General features: G+C 40.9%; 1 protein-coding gene and 1 long non-coding RNA gene across 6 annotated transcripts in view; both read left to right on the forward strand.

Annotated features, from left to right (window-relative positions):
• SETBP1 (SET binding protein 1) overlaps positions 1-16,229 on the forward strand; it is a 341,470-nt gene that overhangs the window by 209,602 nt on the left and 115,639 nt on the right. The window lies entirely within an intron of this gene.
• LOC118610036 lies at positions 8,548-15,160 on the forward strand. The gene is made up of 2 exons (XR_004953711.1): positions 8,548-13,301; positions 13,338-15,160. It is a non-coding gene; the product is annotated as an uncharacterized LOC118610036 (long non-coding RNA).

Below are 16,229 nucleotides of genomic sequence, written 5' to 3' on the forward strand. Positions count from 1 at the left end.
CTCCAAAAATTTGATTGAGAAATGGCACATACCTCTTCTGCTCACATGCCCCTTGCCTAGAATCCATTCTTGTAGCTACATCTAACTGAAATGCTACACCTAGTAACATGTCCAAAAAAGAAATAGGTTTTTCATGAAGAACAAGCAATCTCTGACTGACGCAGAGTTTAGGTGACTTTAAAATGAAGAAAATAAAAGGAAAACTTAGGCCCTGTGAACAGAAATATAAGGGTCCGTAGGAGGAGAGGCCTTAAGTTTTAGGATAGTATACTGATCTAGCAGTGTCTGGGTACCACATTTTAAGAGGAACATTGAAAAGCCAGAGCTGGAACAGAGGGGGACAGAACAAGAAGCATTTCTAGGAAGAAAGGATGAACAAAACTAGAGATATGTGTCCGGGGCAGGAGAAGTATGGGACCATGTCAGTGATTACTTCGGTTCTATTAGAAGAGGAAGTTGGCATACTTTGACTCCTGTAGAATTTAAAAGGGTAAGCAAAATGTATTCCTCAGCTCCCAGCTCCTTGCATGTGACCTGACACATCTTAGACATTCAGTAAATATATAAGAATGAAGTTGATTCATTGATTACTTAGCAGGACCCAGGTTTTAGTGCTGGCACTTAAGAGAATTCCCTACAAGTGAAGAGTTCTGACACCAAAGGCGCTGAGGGATTGGCTGAATCCATCGGGAATATCGCAGCCTTCATAGAACAGGGATATTGCAATGAGCCACAGCATTCACAGCATTTGGTATCCTGTATGCTAAGGTCCCTTCACCTTTGATTCAAGGACTCATCATCTTACATTAAACTTTACAGAGGCAGCTGTGTCATGGTAGGTTTCAGCATCCTCAGGAGTCATCATCAGGAATCACACAGAAATGATTTAACCTGAACTATGTCAGGTGAATTGTTTCCTCAGAATTGAAAGAGGCTTTTAGAAAACTCTTCCCTGGCCCTTGCCTCCTAGCCAGGATTTACCTGATGCTACTACCATGGGCTGTGCTTTAGGATTTTATGTATACAAACTTTTACCCACCCACACACCTCTCACAGCCAATGGTCAGAATCACTTGTTGGGCCTTCTTTCCTTTTCACATGTCCCATACCCAATCCTGCTGGACTACAAAGGTCAGTTGTTGCATAATGAAACCTCAGAAGCTTACTTAAAAGATATTGAGGCTTTGCAGAGATGAGGTCACAGCACCAAGAGTCCGGGAAGCACTGGAAATCTTTGCCTTTCCAGCTGAGTCCGGAAACTGGTGGTGATTCTTGGAACTTATGTGATCAAGTTCAAATAAGAGAAGGCTCCAAGGAGGTGACCAAGGACCACCTTCTCCCATTTCTAACAATGGCCTTAGTAACAACTAAAGTGACTAGCATCAACTCTACCTTTGCTTAGCTTTCTTCATGTTCTAAGTGACATTTTTTACGTATTTGATCACCAGGTGAGACTTAAAGGAAGAAAATACTCCAGCACAGATAAAATTTCAGGCAACTACTCTTCATATCTCACTTTTATCAAGAGAGAAACTGCCAGGGCACAGAAGGAAATGTCCTTCTCTCTTATGAGGAGGAAGATGTAATATAATAGGAAGTATCTTACATTGAGTTCATGTGTTGATTAATTTCATATGTTGATTTATGTATAGTCCTCCTAGTTCTAGAATTGATTTTAAATGGCTTCAAAGATAGACAAAACTCAACAAGATAGGAAAAAGGAAAAGATACAAAAAAAGAAAAGAAAAGTGGCATATAAAGTAACTAGACCAGTCTAATCCTGTTTGGGTTGTCAGGTGGATGATATGGTGACCTTGGTAACTCTCTTAGGGTTTTTTGTTTGTTTGTTTGTTTGTTTGTTTTGCTTTTAATAACAGCCATAATGGGGTATAATTACACACCATAAAAGTCACCCTTTTAAAATATACAGTTTGATGATTTTTAGTATATTTGCAGATTTATGTAATCGATATCACTATCTAATTCCAGAACATTTTCATTTTTCCTCAAAATATATCCTGAATCCATAAGCAGTTATTCTCTATTCTCTGCTCTCTTCAGTCCCTAGCAACCATTAATCTACTTCTGTCTCTGTAGATTTGCTTGTTCTGGACAATTTATACAAATGGAATCATGCAGTATGTGGCATTTTGTGCCTGGCTTCTTTGACTTAACATAATGTTTTCAAGGTTTATCCACACAGTCATATGTGTCAGTACTTCATTTTTTTCATGGCTGAATAATATTCCATTTTATGGATATACCACTTTTATTTATACATTCATCAGTTAATGGGCATTGGGGTATTTTTACTTCTCGGCTATTATAAATAATGCTTCTATGAAATTCATGCACAGGTTTTTTGTTTGTTTGTTTGTTTTATGTAAACATGTGTTTTCAATTCTCTTGGCTATATACCTAGGAGGGGAATTGCTAGGTCATATGATAACTCTATGTGTAAGACCTTCAAAACTGTTTTCCAAAGCTGGTGTACCATTGCACAATCTCACTAGTAATGTGTAAAAATTCAGTTTTCCATATCCTCACCAATATTTGCTATTGTCCATCTTTTTTATTTGCACCATCTTAGTAGGTATGAACTGGCATTTCATTGTAGTTTTGATTTGCATTTTCCTAATGGCTAATGATGTTGATTATCCTTTTATTTCTTGTTGACCACATGCATACTTTGGAGGGAGAAATTTCTGTTCAAACCTTTGTGCATTTTTAAATGGGGTTGTCTTTTTATCATTTGTAGAAATTCTTTATAGTCTAGATACGAGCCCCTTATCAGATATATATTTGAGTTGCAAATATTTTCTCCCATTCTGTAGACTATCTTTTTACGTTCTTAATGGTGACCCTGAAACACAAAAGTTGTTAATTTTGACAAACTTTAGTTTATTATTTTTTTCTCTCATTACTGGTCTTTGATATCTTTGCCTAACAAAAGGTCGGGAAAATTTACTCCTATTTCCATCTAAAAGTTTCATAGCTTTAGCTCTGACATTTAGGTCTCTGATCCATTTTGAATCAATTTTTGTATATGATATAAAATAGAGATTTTACTGTTACTGCTACTACTATTACTAGTTTCTCTTCCTCTTTTTCTCCTGCCTCCTTCTCCTCCTCCTTCATCTCATCTCCTTCCTTTTCTCCTTCTGTTGCATGTGTATATCTAATTGTCCCAGCACTATTTATTAAAAAGATTTCTTCCTCGTTGTGTTACCTTAATACCCTTACCAAAAGTCAATGAACAATAAATGTAGGTTTAATCTGGACAGTTATATTCTACTGATCTATATGACTTCTTTGTGCAAGTACCACACTCTCTAGATTGCTGTAGCTTTGTAGTAAATTTTGAAATCGAGAAATGCGAGTCTTCTAGCTTTATTCTTTTTCAAGATTTTTGTTTGTTTGTTCGTTTTGTTTGTTCATTTTTTGGGGGGGGTTGTTTGTTGTTGTTTAGGTTTTTTTTTTTTTTTTTTTTGCTATTCTGAGTCTCTGGCATTGCCATATGAATTTTAAAATCAGCTCGTCAGTTTCTGCAAAAAGGGCTCTCCTAGATACTTTAGACCTCTGTTTCTTCATACGTTTAGAAAGATTGATGATCTATGCCCTATGATGTTCTTGTGGGGCCTCCAAAGAACATGAATCTGCCTAAATGTTAAAAATACTAAATTTAAATTTCACTTTCAGAAAAATCTGCTTTTTCCTGTTTTATTAACTTCGCATTGCTAATTCATGACTAGCATTATCGTTGCCCTGCTTCTGGACCCAGTGAAATCATGGTGTCTTCCAGTTTACACAAGGACCAGGATGCTGCCAGGTCCCCTGTTAGAATTACAGAATTCTGAGTCTATAGAGGAAAATAGCCTCACCTACCTAAAGATGGGATGGGGGTCACTGTCCAAAAAGGGAGATGGGAGAAGCAATTGGAGGAAAGGGAAAATAAGAACTGGGGAACCTCTTTGGCTGCTGTCAGTGCATAGAGAATTAGACCAGATGTAGGTCTGTCGCTTGAGAGGTTAGTATCTGGAGGGCAGAGCCAAGGGGAGAATAGATTCCTGCTCCCTACTCCACTCCACCTCTGACTGGGAAGCCCATTACTTGAATAGATGAGAATCTATTCTCATCTGTAGGTGTCTGCTTGGCTGCCTTTTATTTTGCTGGCAGACTCCAAATGTAACGTAGAGCAATGAAGAGACCAGAGACCTCGGTCGAGACCCAAGGCTTTTCTCATGCAGGCTGTCCATCTGAACTTGGGTGGAGTATTGGAGCCCTCCTCCTACCAGGCTCAGAGCATCTTGAAGCTAAGAGGAATCTGACAACAGCTCTTCTTGCTCCGCTTTCCTCCTCTTACTTCTTATTCTAACTAATGTTACTCTCACAGTTATATTTGCTAAATTTATTAAAGGTGAGACATCATGCTATGTGTTTTACATGCATTATGTTATTCAGTTTTAACCATTGCCCTATAAAGTCACTACGGTTGTTATTATCCCCATTTTACAGATGACAAAAATAAGGCACAGACATTATATCTTTGTCAAACATATAGAGATTTAAAGGGGTATGTCTAGGATTGATCCCAAAGACACTATGCTATACTATGTCAGCCATTTTTTACTTTTTCTTACCTTTTTGGCTTAAAGGGAATTTTCTTATTTATATTTATACTTCACAATCACAGACTCAACTTAGAGTCTTCAGAAATTAAAAGACCCTCAAGGGCAATGGCTTAATCCCATCATTCTAAGGAAGCATATTTCAAGACTCCTCCAGACCACTGTATGTTCTCTATAAATACCTCTTGCATTTCATAAGAAGTTAGCACTGATTTTGTAATTCATTACAAACCTTGGGTGAGTCCATCTGAAGGCTGAGACCCACCTGCCTTCTGGGTTGTGGGCATTACCGATGATGCCCAGACAGTACTTCGTCTTCTCTAAGAGCGTTTGCTCTCTTGAGCAGTAGGCTCTCAGTAAAGACATATTGACTTAATTCTATGGCTTTCATGATGTAACCCATCATCAACACCACTATCATCTTATAATAATGGCACACCCTTCAGGGACTGCCAATAATGAAGAGATGATGACAGGATGAGAAGAGGGAAGACCAGGTAAAATGAGGTGCTCATGGGGCACTCTCCTCCCTTCACAGCTTTATTTGGGCCAAACCTGCTTTTCCCAAACCTTTGTGCCTTCGATGGAGTTAAGAAGGTGAAAAAAGCTATTTCGTGAACAATGCGAAGCACACACTCCTGTTGACAATTTCCACCCTATGTGAACTGAACTGAATTGAAACTGCCCTATGTTTATTAAAAACAATGTTCTTATATCAGTAATGCACTCAAGTGTCCTGCCAAGGTCAGTTCCATGGGGCCCTGTGACAATAAAACCTTCATATTCTCACTAGCAACCTCTTCGCCCAGAGGAAACTAAATCTCTTGCCCTGACAGACCTAAAACTGGCAGTTTTAGGTCTTGTCTCCTCCCCCTTACTCCCTTATCATCTACCCTAAACTGTTCTTATTTGCCGCTCTGCAAAGTTACAGGGAAGAAGAAATCCAGGAAAATTGTGTCAGTGTAGCGCTTAGGTTTCCTCACATCCCTGCCTGCATTCCTGTGTTACTGCTTTGTAATACAAGGCTATCCGAGAATGCGATTTCTTTTGGAAAGAGAGGAACGGTAAGAGAGAGTTTCCATAAAATTGAAGAGCCATTGGACCTGGTCCTGAATTTGAGGTGAGGGTAGGAGAAACTTTGTATCTGTAATAAGAGGCATTTTAGTCTAATACGATCACCCCCATTTTCTCCAGTGTATCTTTAGCTCATCAAAGCTACAGTTATTGAAATACCACCAAGCTCCTTAAGTGGAACCTGTCTTAGAGTGGAGATCTGGCAGTGAATTGAGAGCTTAAAGGGCCTTTAGTGATCTACCGCTCTGCCCTTTTGTCCTACAAATGATGTTCTCCAATGAGGAAAATTAGTGACTTTCAAAGACTCTCAGCAGAATCCAGGTTAGAACCCAACAGCTACTTCTGCTTCCTAACAGCCATCTGCCTCCAAAGCACCTATAAGTTTTGTTTTAATTCTTAACAGATTAGGAGACCTTCATTCAGGCTGACGGTGGCTCTTGCCCCAAGCTAGCTTCCTCTTAGACCCTCTTTTTGGTATTGAGTGGGTTCAGAAACAAAGACCTTTATCTTCCTATCAAAGCAATTGCATTGTTTAACTTGCAAACTTTCAACAGTGTCTCATGAAAATAATGCCGCCCTCCAGGACTGCCATCATTAGGTGGGAATGCTCTGCTTCACCTGTGTAATTTCTACTGGCATAGCCAGACCTCACCATAGAGCCTCTCTGAGCTCTACAATGAAATTCTTCGTCATAGAGGGCCTGCCCTACACTGCTCAGCTGCCCATATCTCTCCTCTAGTGGACGTTTAACCAATACTCACTAACACCTAACTAGGTGCCAGGAACAGACAGACGTTATGGAGGAGGCACAATGTAAGACTTACTGCTTATTGTGGAGGAGAGGCGTACGTGCACGCGCGCACACGCGCACAAACTGCAAAGTCATAGCTAATGACTGATATATGACAAATAAAAAAAAATGCTGGGCATTTTGGAGGGGAAGTGAGCACTTCCTGCAGGGGGGAAGAGAGGGAGTCTATTTCTAAAGGAAGCATCATTAATTTCCCTTCGAAGTATAGGTTAGGTTTACTCATAAAAGCTTTTTTTCGCTGATATCCTTATTGTTTGATAAATGTCAGTCTCAACTCCCTGTTAAATTTGAAGCTTTTCAAGGACAGGGACCATGTTTATAACACATGGTGATAGTTTAATAATTGTTTGTTGAAGTATTGAATTTTATCTGCTTCGCCTAGAACTCGTAGTAATATTATCCAAGTAACGATGAAATTTAATTGAATTGAGTTTTTAGAGGAGTATTTATGTGTGAAATGGATTCTACTGATTGCTCTCCTTCTTGAAATGTCCTTTATCTCTTGATGCTTATTGAACACATCTGTATACAGATGTCTAAGGTAACTTTTCTTTACACCGAATAGCTTCATATTCAGGGATTCTCACCTCCTTCCTCTATGCGTGCTCATTTACACAGACCTGTCAGTCACTCTTTTCTGCTTCCTTCCTTCCTCCCTTCCTCTTCTTTCCTGGTTAGTCTAAATTTCCTCTCAATTATAACCAAGAAACCAGTGAGAACTAGTGATACCATTGCCTTCTCAGTGCTCAGGAGGTCTGCCTCTGGCACTCCAGCATCAGCAACCACAAAACAGAAGCTTCCTTGTGCTTTGACTTTTAACCCACAAGAATGAAGGTTTCTGGAGTTAGGTAGTTAAATGTTTTAAGAAGGAAGAATATATTATCTGAAGGAGCCTACTGCTCTAAGCCCACTTTGGCTCAGCTATAAGATATGGTTTGCCTGAATCCAGGTCATAGAGTGCATATTCCTCCTTAAATACAAGTTGATGGGCATCTGTACCAAGGAAGATTAAGTTCAGCTTCTTATAACAGAAAACCCACAGAACAAGTCTCGAACAAGGAAGAAGTTGAGTTTTCTCTTGACTTAGGAAATCTGGAAGTAAGAAGGCTGGTGGCGAGGCACCCTCGCCCTATTACCAGGGACTGATCGTCTTCTGCTTTTCTGCTCTGCCATTCTTAGATCAAGGCTCCCACACTCAAGTCGCCTCATGGTTAGATTCAAGTGTAATTTCTCTCAAACTATTGGTGCTATGGGCATCCTGAGAAAAGAGAGAAGTATATGGAGTCTGCAGGGTCAGTTTCACAGAAAATCAAGAATAGAAGTGAGTAAGGGTGGAAAGATAGATATGACTGGAACAGGTAGACAAGGAAGGACCTGGAAAACAGAAGAGAATGCTCTTGGAAAGGGTTCAAACAGTAAAGAGAGTAATTTGCCTCTACTCCAGCCAGGGCTAGGGCTGGACCATGGGTCCGCCCTGGCTGCCCCTACCTGTCTGAATTAGAGTCTCTTAGTGCTGTTGGAACAGTAAATGGAGTGTGCATCTCTGCTATGGTCAACTCAGAATTGCATATGTGTTGGCTTTTCAGTGTGCTCTCTTAGACATCTTCAATTGGTCCACGGTGACCACAGCCAGCTGGCTATGTAAAGGTCATGGTGAAACCATACTATGGCTGGCCCATTCTATTTTTAGGTAGTCAGTAGACTTGGTTTCCTTGGTTTACCTTCTGTTTCTACCCTCCCTCCACCCCTTTCTCAGCTTTCTGTTATAGAGGATCTGCATTCCATTCTGGTGAGCTTAACAAAATAGTACAGGCCTCAGGACAGGTGCCCAGACCTGGCTTTTCTGTATCTGCAGCTTTTGTCCTTAGACAGGGGGCCTCAGTAGAGAGTATTCTTAAGCTCCAGAAGCCACCCTCATCTCCCCTACCCCAGCCCAAGACTTGCCTCGCTTTCATGTTCTTTGTGCATGGTTTCCTTTTGCTGCTCGCCCCAGGCTTTGCACAAATGTCAACTCAAAGTAGATTGCAGTACCATGAGGAGTATATTTGTCATCAAACCCTGAGGATCATCATTAGCTGTTGATTAGTAACACACCGGCCTAAAACAGAATTTGACTGATGAGGGAAGGCCCTGCCCTCTAGGAAATACTCTGCTCTTATGCCACCCAGAGTACATTTGAGTGATTGTGAAAATTATACCTTTTTTTTTTTTTTTTTTTTTTTGCCATTTCAACACAAAGATTTGAAGTTTGATTTTTAATTGAGTTGAGTTGAGCTTTTTCCCCCCCGCCCCTGGGCAGGATCAAGGTCACATTCACTCTATGTATGGCAGAGGAAGGCTGGCAGTGAATGAATGCATTCAACATTATCTTTGCCCTTTGAATGGCTCTCACCCTCTAGATTCAAATAGGGTCTGTATAATCAAATGATAGTAGCAAGTGATAGGGAGAGACAAGGGTGGGTGCTATCAGAGGTTATTAATTAGGACAGGTTTGAATCGAAGTGAGTTCATTTTTTTTTTTTTTTAGAACATTAAAATCTGGAAGGAACCTAAAAGTTCATTATAACCAACCCCCTTATGTTACAGACAAAGTAATTTAGTAACAAAAATAGGACTTGAAACCAGGACTCATCCCAGATCGGAACTCTTGGCAGTAAGCTTTTACTAAGTGCTTTTATACCAAGACGCAGACACACATTCTGAGAAAAGGTGCCTGAGCACCTGGCTCCTATTAGTGAGCCCTCATTCTGAATCAAGGCCTATTTTAATTCTTTCATGGATCATAGACAGCAAAGGTGTCCATTTAAAAAATACTAAAATTGACTAATTTAACAGTGCAAGTTTTCACTGATATCATTACATTGTTGTAAATATGTGCTTAAAATTCATTTGAATGTATTTATAGAAATTCTTGATGAAGAGATCGGTCTACGTCATCCCCAACTTGGCAACCAAAGATCCCTGATATAATGGGGTGTCCTCAGGGGAAAGCATGGGAATCATGTGCCCACTGTATTTCCTCTCGCTCCATTATGTTTAGAATGAGCTCCCCAAGCAGTCATTGCAACCTCAGAAATAAACCCCAAAGGATATATAAGGCTTCATTTGGTGACTTGGGGAATCTTTTTTTTTTTCTTCACTCAAAAGGACATTAGTATCAAGTGGACGTTACAAGTTATTCAACTAACCAGTGAGTCAATTAATAAGTATACACATGGCACTTAACAGTACGCCTATGCTAAACACCATGGGACTATGAGGGAAACATGATTCCCTAGATCCCCAAGGGGCTCAGAGCATTGTTTACAAGAAAAAAAGACAAACATATAAACATAATAGTAAGTAATTAAGGGCTTATATTAGTCGGGACTCTCCAGAGAAGCAGAAACAATAGGATATATATCAATATTCAGAAAGAGAGTTAATCATGAGGAATTTTTTCATCTGGTGGTTATGGAGGCAGAGAAGTCCCATGATCTGCCATCTGCATTCTAGAGGCCCAAGAAAGCTGGTGTTGGATGGAGTTTTAGTCCAACGCCGAAGGCCTGAGAACCTGAGAACACAATGGTGTCCGTTTCAGTCCAAGACCAAAGATTCGGGAACCAGGAATGGATGTCCTAGCTCAAGCAGGGAGCAAATCCATCCTTCCTATGCCTTTTTGTTATATAGGCATACCTCATTTTATTGTACTTCACAGAGGATGCGATTTTTAAAAATTGAAGGCAAGACCCTCAACCATCAAAAAGATTGTAATTTACTTCACTGTGATTCTTGCTTCATTGTGGTGGTCTGGAACCAAACCCACAATATCTCCGAGGTAAGCCTCTACAGCTGTCTATGGGTGATACGTTTTAAGACCTCCAGTGGATGTCTGAAACTACAGATAGTACAGAACACTGTATATACTATATACTATATGTTTTCCTATACATATATACCTGTGATAAAGTTTAATTTTTAATTTAGGCACAGTAACAGGTTAACAACAATAGCTAATACTAAAATAGATTGATCATAACAATCTACTATAATAAAAATTTCCATGAATATGGTAACTTGTTTAGGAGCTCTCTTGCTGAAGTCTCATATAGGCTCAATATTTTCTTGCTAACACATTACCGTCAATAAGAATATGTTTCCTGTTCATGTCTTCCAACCCCAAATTTAATGCCTTTTCCATTTTAACTAAGCACTTATCACGTGCCATGGCCATAACTTGTGCAGTTTAAGGTGTGACAGCAAAACTAGCACAAATTTACTTTTTTCCTTCAGAATTTCACAGATAGAAGATCCGTCCTTACTGTAGATGTTAGCAACCTCATGTTATAGGTTTTTCCTTTTCTGTATTAAGTTGAAAACTTCCACTTTTTCACTTAAAGGAAGTACTATATGGCTAGTTTTTTGGCATATCTGAATTGCCAGCATCACTACCCTTAGGCTCTGGGGCCTTTATTGAGTAAAATAAAGGTGACTTGAAAACAAGCACTGTGGTACCACTGCTGTCGATCTGATAACCAGGGTGACTACTACGTGACTAACAGGTGGGCGGTGTATACAGGGTGGATATGCTGGACAAACGGATGATTCATGTCCCGGATGGGACAGAGCAGGACAGCATAAGGTTTCATCACACTTCTCAGAACCGCATTCAATTTGAAATTTATGAATTATTTCTGAAATGTTCTATTTAATATTTTCAGACCACAGTTGACCATAGGTAACTGAAACCGTGGAAAGTGAAACCGTGGATCAGGGGATCTGCTGATATCAGGCCCTCAACAGACTGGGTGAAGGCGAGCCTCTTCACTCAGTCTACAGATTCAAATGCCAGTCTCTTACAGAAAGGCCCTCATAGACCCAAAAATAATGCTTTACCAGCTCTCCGGTCATCCCTTAGCTAGAATGTAAAAGTCACTATCAGGGCTCACAGGTTCAATATCGACTATTCGGAGCAATCAGGTGTTAGACACATGAGATAAGAGATGGTTGAACAATAAAGAAACCGGAGCAGCCGTCAGCGAGACACCAGAGCTGGGCTCTACTTGAACAGAATGTGATAAAGCAGAGAGAAGGGGAGCTTGAGAAAAGTCACGCACAGGCGCCTGCTCCCACTTACAGAGTGCCCCAGGCAAAGCACTTTGCAGCTTTTATCTCATTCTCTCCTTGTGATAACCCTATCAGATAGTTATTATGATCCTCATTTTATAGTCAAAAAAACGAGGGTACAGAGACTAAACACTATTTCATATCCAGCAAGTAAGTATGAGTTAAGATCCAAACATACAACTAGACAATTCCTAGAGGTTTCCTCTCAACCACTCTTTTTCCCTTTCCAATCATCCCGCTTATTGATGTTTTTCTCAGACCAAATATACACCTGTCCTTTTTCTGATTTCCAATTTCCAGCCTGACTGGAGTTTGTGTGACCAGGAATCCTGATCCCATGATGAAAAGTTCCTCGTACTTTCCTCATAGAGAAAAATCCTCTGCCTGCTGCCCTAGAATGTTTCTTTCTTTCATTCCACAAATATTTATGAAATCCTTCTCAAGCACTCAAATTCCCTAAACATAATTTGTATAAATATTATTCTGGTCCAGGGAACAATAGCATCTGATACTGAGACGCCACCTCACGCCTGCAGATGAAGCATGAATTGACGTTGCCTTGCTTGAGGGATTTGAGATAAGGTGTCCATGAAGCAGCCCAGACATGGAGCATATATTCAAAGCAGTCGGTATAATGAGGTTGAGTGAATCCAAAACTATGTCAGGAAATCTATATTTAACTCTCAACTTTGCTCTCAACCTCTGAAAAATTAATCTCTCAACATCCGAGAAGTCATTTGAAGCCTTTCTGCTATACTCTCTTCAAGTATAAAATGGGACTAATTTCTTCCCTTATGGACTTTATAAGGGTTTTAGGAGGCATGAGAGATAATGTATGTGAAAACTGTTCCAGAAAGTATAGAACACACGGGGCTTGGGGACACGTACTTACTGAATGAAACACTTTCCTGGTTTCCCAGACTTCATCAATACAAGACTACTTGCCAACTTGCCAATTCATTGACTACATAGTATACTCTGTTAACTGACACTAGGGACCCCAACAAAGGAAGAAATTAATAGAGTCTTATTCCCCAGAGAACCTCCCAAATAGCCCTTTGAATGGTCATCAGAGGACAGACACTCTCTCTCCTCAGGATGCCATGTGGGGTAGGAATAACTTGAACCAGAACAACTGTAAGCCATTCGAGCCAGCAGGGTGGCTGTGCACCAGCCCTTTCTCTCTAGGCCTCAGTTTCCCTATTTGTAAAATGAAGAGTGGTTGAGTTTGTGCTTTTTGAATGATTCTCTTCAAGGGCTCTGTAGAGCCCACTTCAGGGTCACTGCCTGGGGAGCAGTGGTTTGGTGCAGGATAATTAAGAGTGTTTTCAGCCTTTGATCCCAGGATGGCTCAACACTTACCATCTTTATTTATTTACGTCCAAGCTGAGATTTCATTTAAACCGAGGATTAAAAGCTTTAAAAAAATGTTTTAAGCACAGGCCCAGGTAATATTTAAATGCCTGACTTTCTGGTTCTATAATCCAGTTAATGAGTAAGTAGGTGCATGTGTAGGTACAAGGGGTTCAATATTCTGATTCTTCCCCCTCCACCCTCAACAGGAGGCTTGGAGCTCTAACTCTTAGCTTCAGAAATTTCTGAGTTCCCGAGCACCCTCCCCAGCTCTCTCCAGCTTTCCCCCAAGACCACCGGTGTCTGCCTCCTGCAGCAGAGACTGTGAGGTTCTGGTGTCTGCCTCCTGCAGCAGAGACTGTGAGGTTCTGGTGTCTGCCTCCTGCAACAGAGACTGTGAGGTTCTGTGGACCTCCGTGCCCTGTACCCCTGCACTCAAAGCCAGTGCACATGAGGGCTCTGGGGTGCTGTGCTTCCAGGTGATGGTTGGAGCATTCAGCATGACTTTCATGACTCCTAGGAGCCAGGTTTAGAGAAAGAAGCAGGAGAGGAAAGGCAGCCCTGAACATGTCAGCCCTTGCTGCAGCAGGCTTGTGTCTCGCCTAGAAAGCCGCATGGTGCTCACGTGCCCTTACATGGACTTGTTCGCCATGGCCTGCCTGGAGCGTGCTGCCCTCAGTTTGTATTTTTGGAGGGCTTAGCAAAGTAGATTAGATGTTTGAAAGCCAAAATCCTTCCCAGTGCTGCTGAGCCATCCATACTTTCCCCTCAATAAACAGTTGTCAGACAATTTGATTAAATGAACCCCCCACACAATCTATTTCAAAATAATTATCCTCAGAACAGCCTGTACCTCTGCATAATGTGCATTTGTGTTTGGATGTGGTCATCATGTTCTGGTTGCGCTTCCTGGGACATACACTTGTGGGGAGGGTCCCCCAGCGTGGAGTGAGAGCCTCAGCTGGAGGAAGAGGCACCCAGACTCAGCTGGAGGGGCCTGGAGCTCAGCTTCCTTCACGGTCTAAGGCGTGTCCTTCTGGGAGTCAGGAGAAATGGAAGTTATCCCACCCGACCACTAACAAGCCATTTGGCTGCCAAAAAATGGAAGCGATTGCTTTGGGAGTCATGGCTGCCAGATCATTAGAAATAGTAAAGCAGGGAAGGTTGACCATTGCTTAGAAATGCTAAGGAAAGGAACCCAACGGCGGGTAAAAGGTTGGATCAAACAGCCTCGAAGGTTCTTTCCATTGGAACGTTTCCAATTTTGGCCTCCTTTTCTCAACTCTACCAATCTACACAATTGTTAGAATGAACAAAATAATGTGTGCAAAAATATTTTACTATTTTATGAGTCAGAAATACTCGACTGTAATATGGCATGCAAATGTGAGAGTTTGTATTCTAGTTATCAGCTTTATACTTGTCAATGATATCTGAGGTACAGTGTCACTGAGCTAGACCCCACAAATGGCCTCAGCACAATCTTAATGGAAACTTCACTTTCTGGAGCAGTTAGGTGGGATAATGGCAACTATCCACCAACTCTCCCTCTGGGACCTAATACCTGCCAGCCCTACTTTGGATTTAGACAAAGAAGTGGCATGGACAGCTTCGCTGCTCCCAGTGCCCTGTTTTGTGTTTGTTTGCTTGATGATGGCTGACTGTGCACTTGACCATGAGCTCCATGAGAGCAGTGCTAGGCCCACTTCATTCTTCTCTGTGTACCCATCATCTAACCACAGGATCTCACATAGTTAGTGCCAGGTAAATATTTGTTGAATCAAAATATGATACACTAAGGGAATTAAGGGAGTAATGATAAGGTTCTGACTCTGCATGTACTAATTGTTTAGAGAAGTGTTGGTTTTAATTTGGTCTCTGCTTGCATGTCACTTTCTCAGAAAGGGCATCCCTGGCTAGCCAGCCTCAATCAAACCCCCCCATCTTTAAAGACTGTCCTTACATTCTAGTTTACTTTCTTCTTAATAATTAATGCCATTTGATTTATTAATATACATTATGTGTATATACTACATGTACTTGTATATACAGATATTTATGTATATGTATAAACACATATGGAGATTATAAATATACAGTTTTGTTTATTTGCTTCTGTATCTCTCTTCTCCTTACTAGATCCTTAACATCTAGTAGTTGCTGAAAAAATATCTCTTGAATGAATGAACGAATAAAAATAGGTTTGTGAGACAAGATGGACTTGAGTTGGGTCTCACAGACTCATTACATTTTGTCTAAGCTCGACAGGAGAGGGAGAATCCTGCAGATGTTGGGGCAGCAATATCAAAAGCAGGTTAGTAAAAAGGAGCATAGCAAGAGCCCAGTGGTTTAATAATAATAATTTCTGTGCTGATTTATCACATGGGTGGCTGGCAGTCATCAGTGGTTGCCCACTGTGGTTTACAGCTTCTTCCAGAACCAGCCGTGAAGGTCCCTGTCACATGTGTTAGTGCCCAGTGACAACAGCTGCTTACTGGGAATCTGGAAAGCACCTCTGCTCAGGCTTCTCCAGAATTTACGCCTTAAGGTATGATTAGTTAGAAACTGGTTCCCAGCATTAAGATAGTCACCTAAACTTTTTGCAAACGACGTGCTTACCCAGCCAAAGTGCTTCAGTTTTCCCCTTCATTCTCATGTATACTAAAATATTACTCGATATTGTGAAAATTGTGCTGAACCAACATGTCTGAGATCTGGTTTCAGTTCTTACTCTATCATTAACTAGCTGGATGACCTCTCTGGTTTTCAGTTTCCTTATTCATAAAAGGAGGTGATTGTGCTACATCAATTCTAAGATACTTTAATTCTCCAATTAATCTTCAAATTCTGTTCATAATAAAGTCAGCCCTTGATTTATAAATGGAAGCGATTCTTCAAGTCTACTGGCAGACCAGTTGTGAAGGACTTACTGACCATGCAGGAAATGATGGGTAAGTTCCCAGACCAATTAGCAAAACTTGCCCGTGCTATTTGAAGAAGGTAGTTGAGCTCTCCTCCTACTGCTAGCCCAGTGGTCCTCAGTGTCACTGACTGGTGGGCAATAAGGGCTAAATTTTTCTGAGACCTTGAGCAGTGGGCCAGGCACTATCTTATGGGAGTGGGTGGGGGTTCCAGTGGCAGCAGGTTTTTGAGCAGCCAGAATAGCAGGGCTAAAGGCAGAGAGGAGGGACATGTGTCACACTCTCAACTAAGCTTGGTGTGCTAGAGATGGCTCACAATCGAAAGAACAAAAATAG

This window comes from Rousettus aegyptiacus, unplaced genomic scaffold (genome assembly GCF_014176215.1).
Source record: "Rousettus aegyptiacus isolate mRouAeg1 unplaced genomic scaffold, mRouAeg1.p scaffold_m13_p_12, whole genome shotgun sequence".
NCBI lineage: Eukaryota > Metazoa > Chordata > Mammalia > Chiroptera > Pteropodidae > Rousettus > Rousettus aegyptiacus.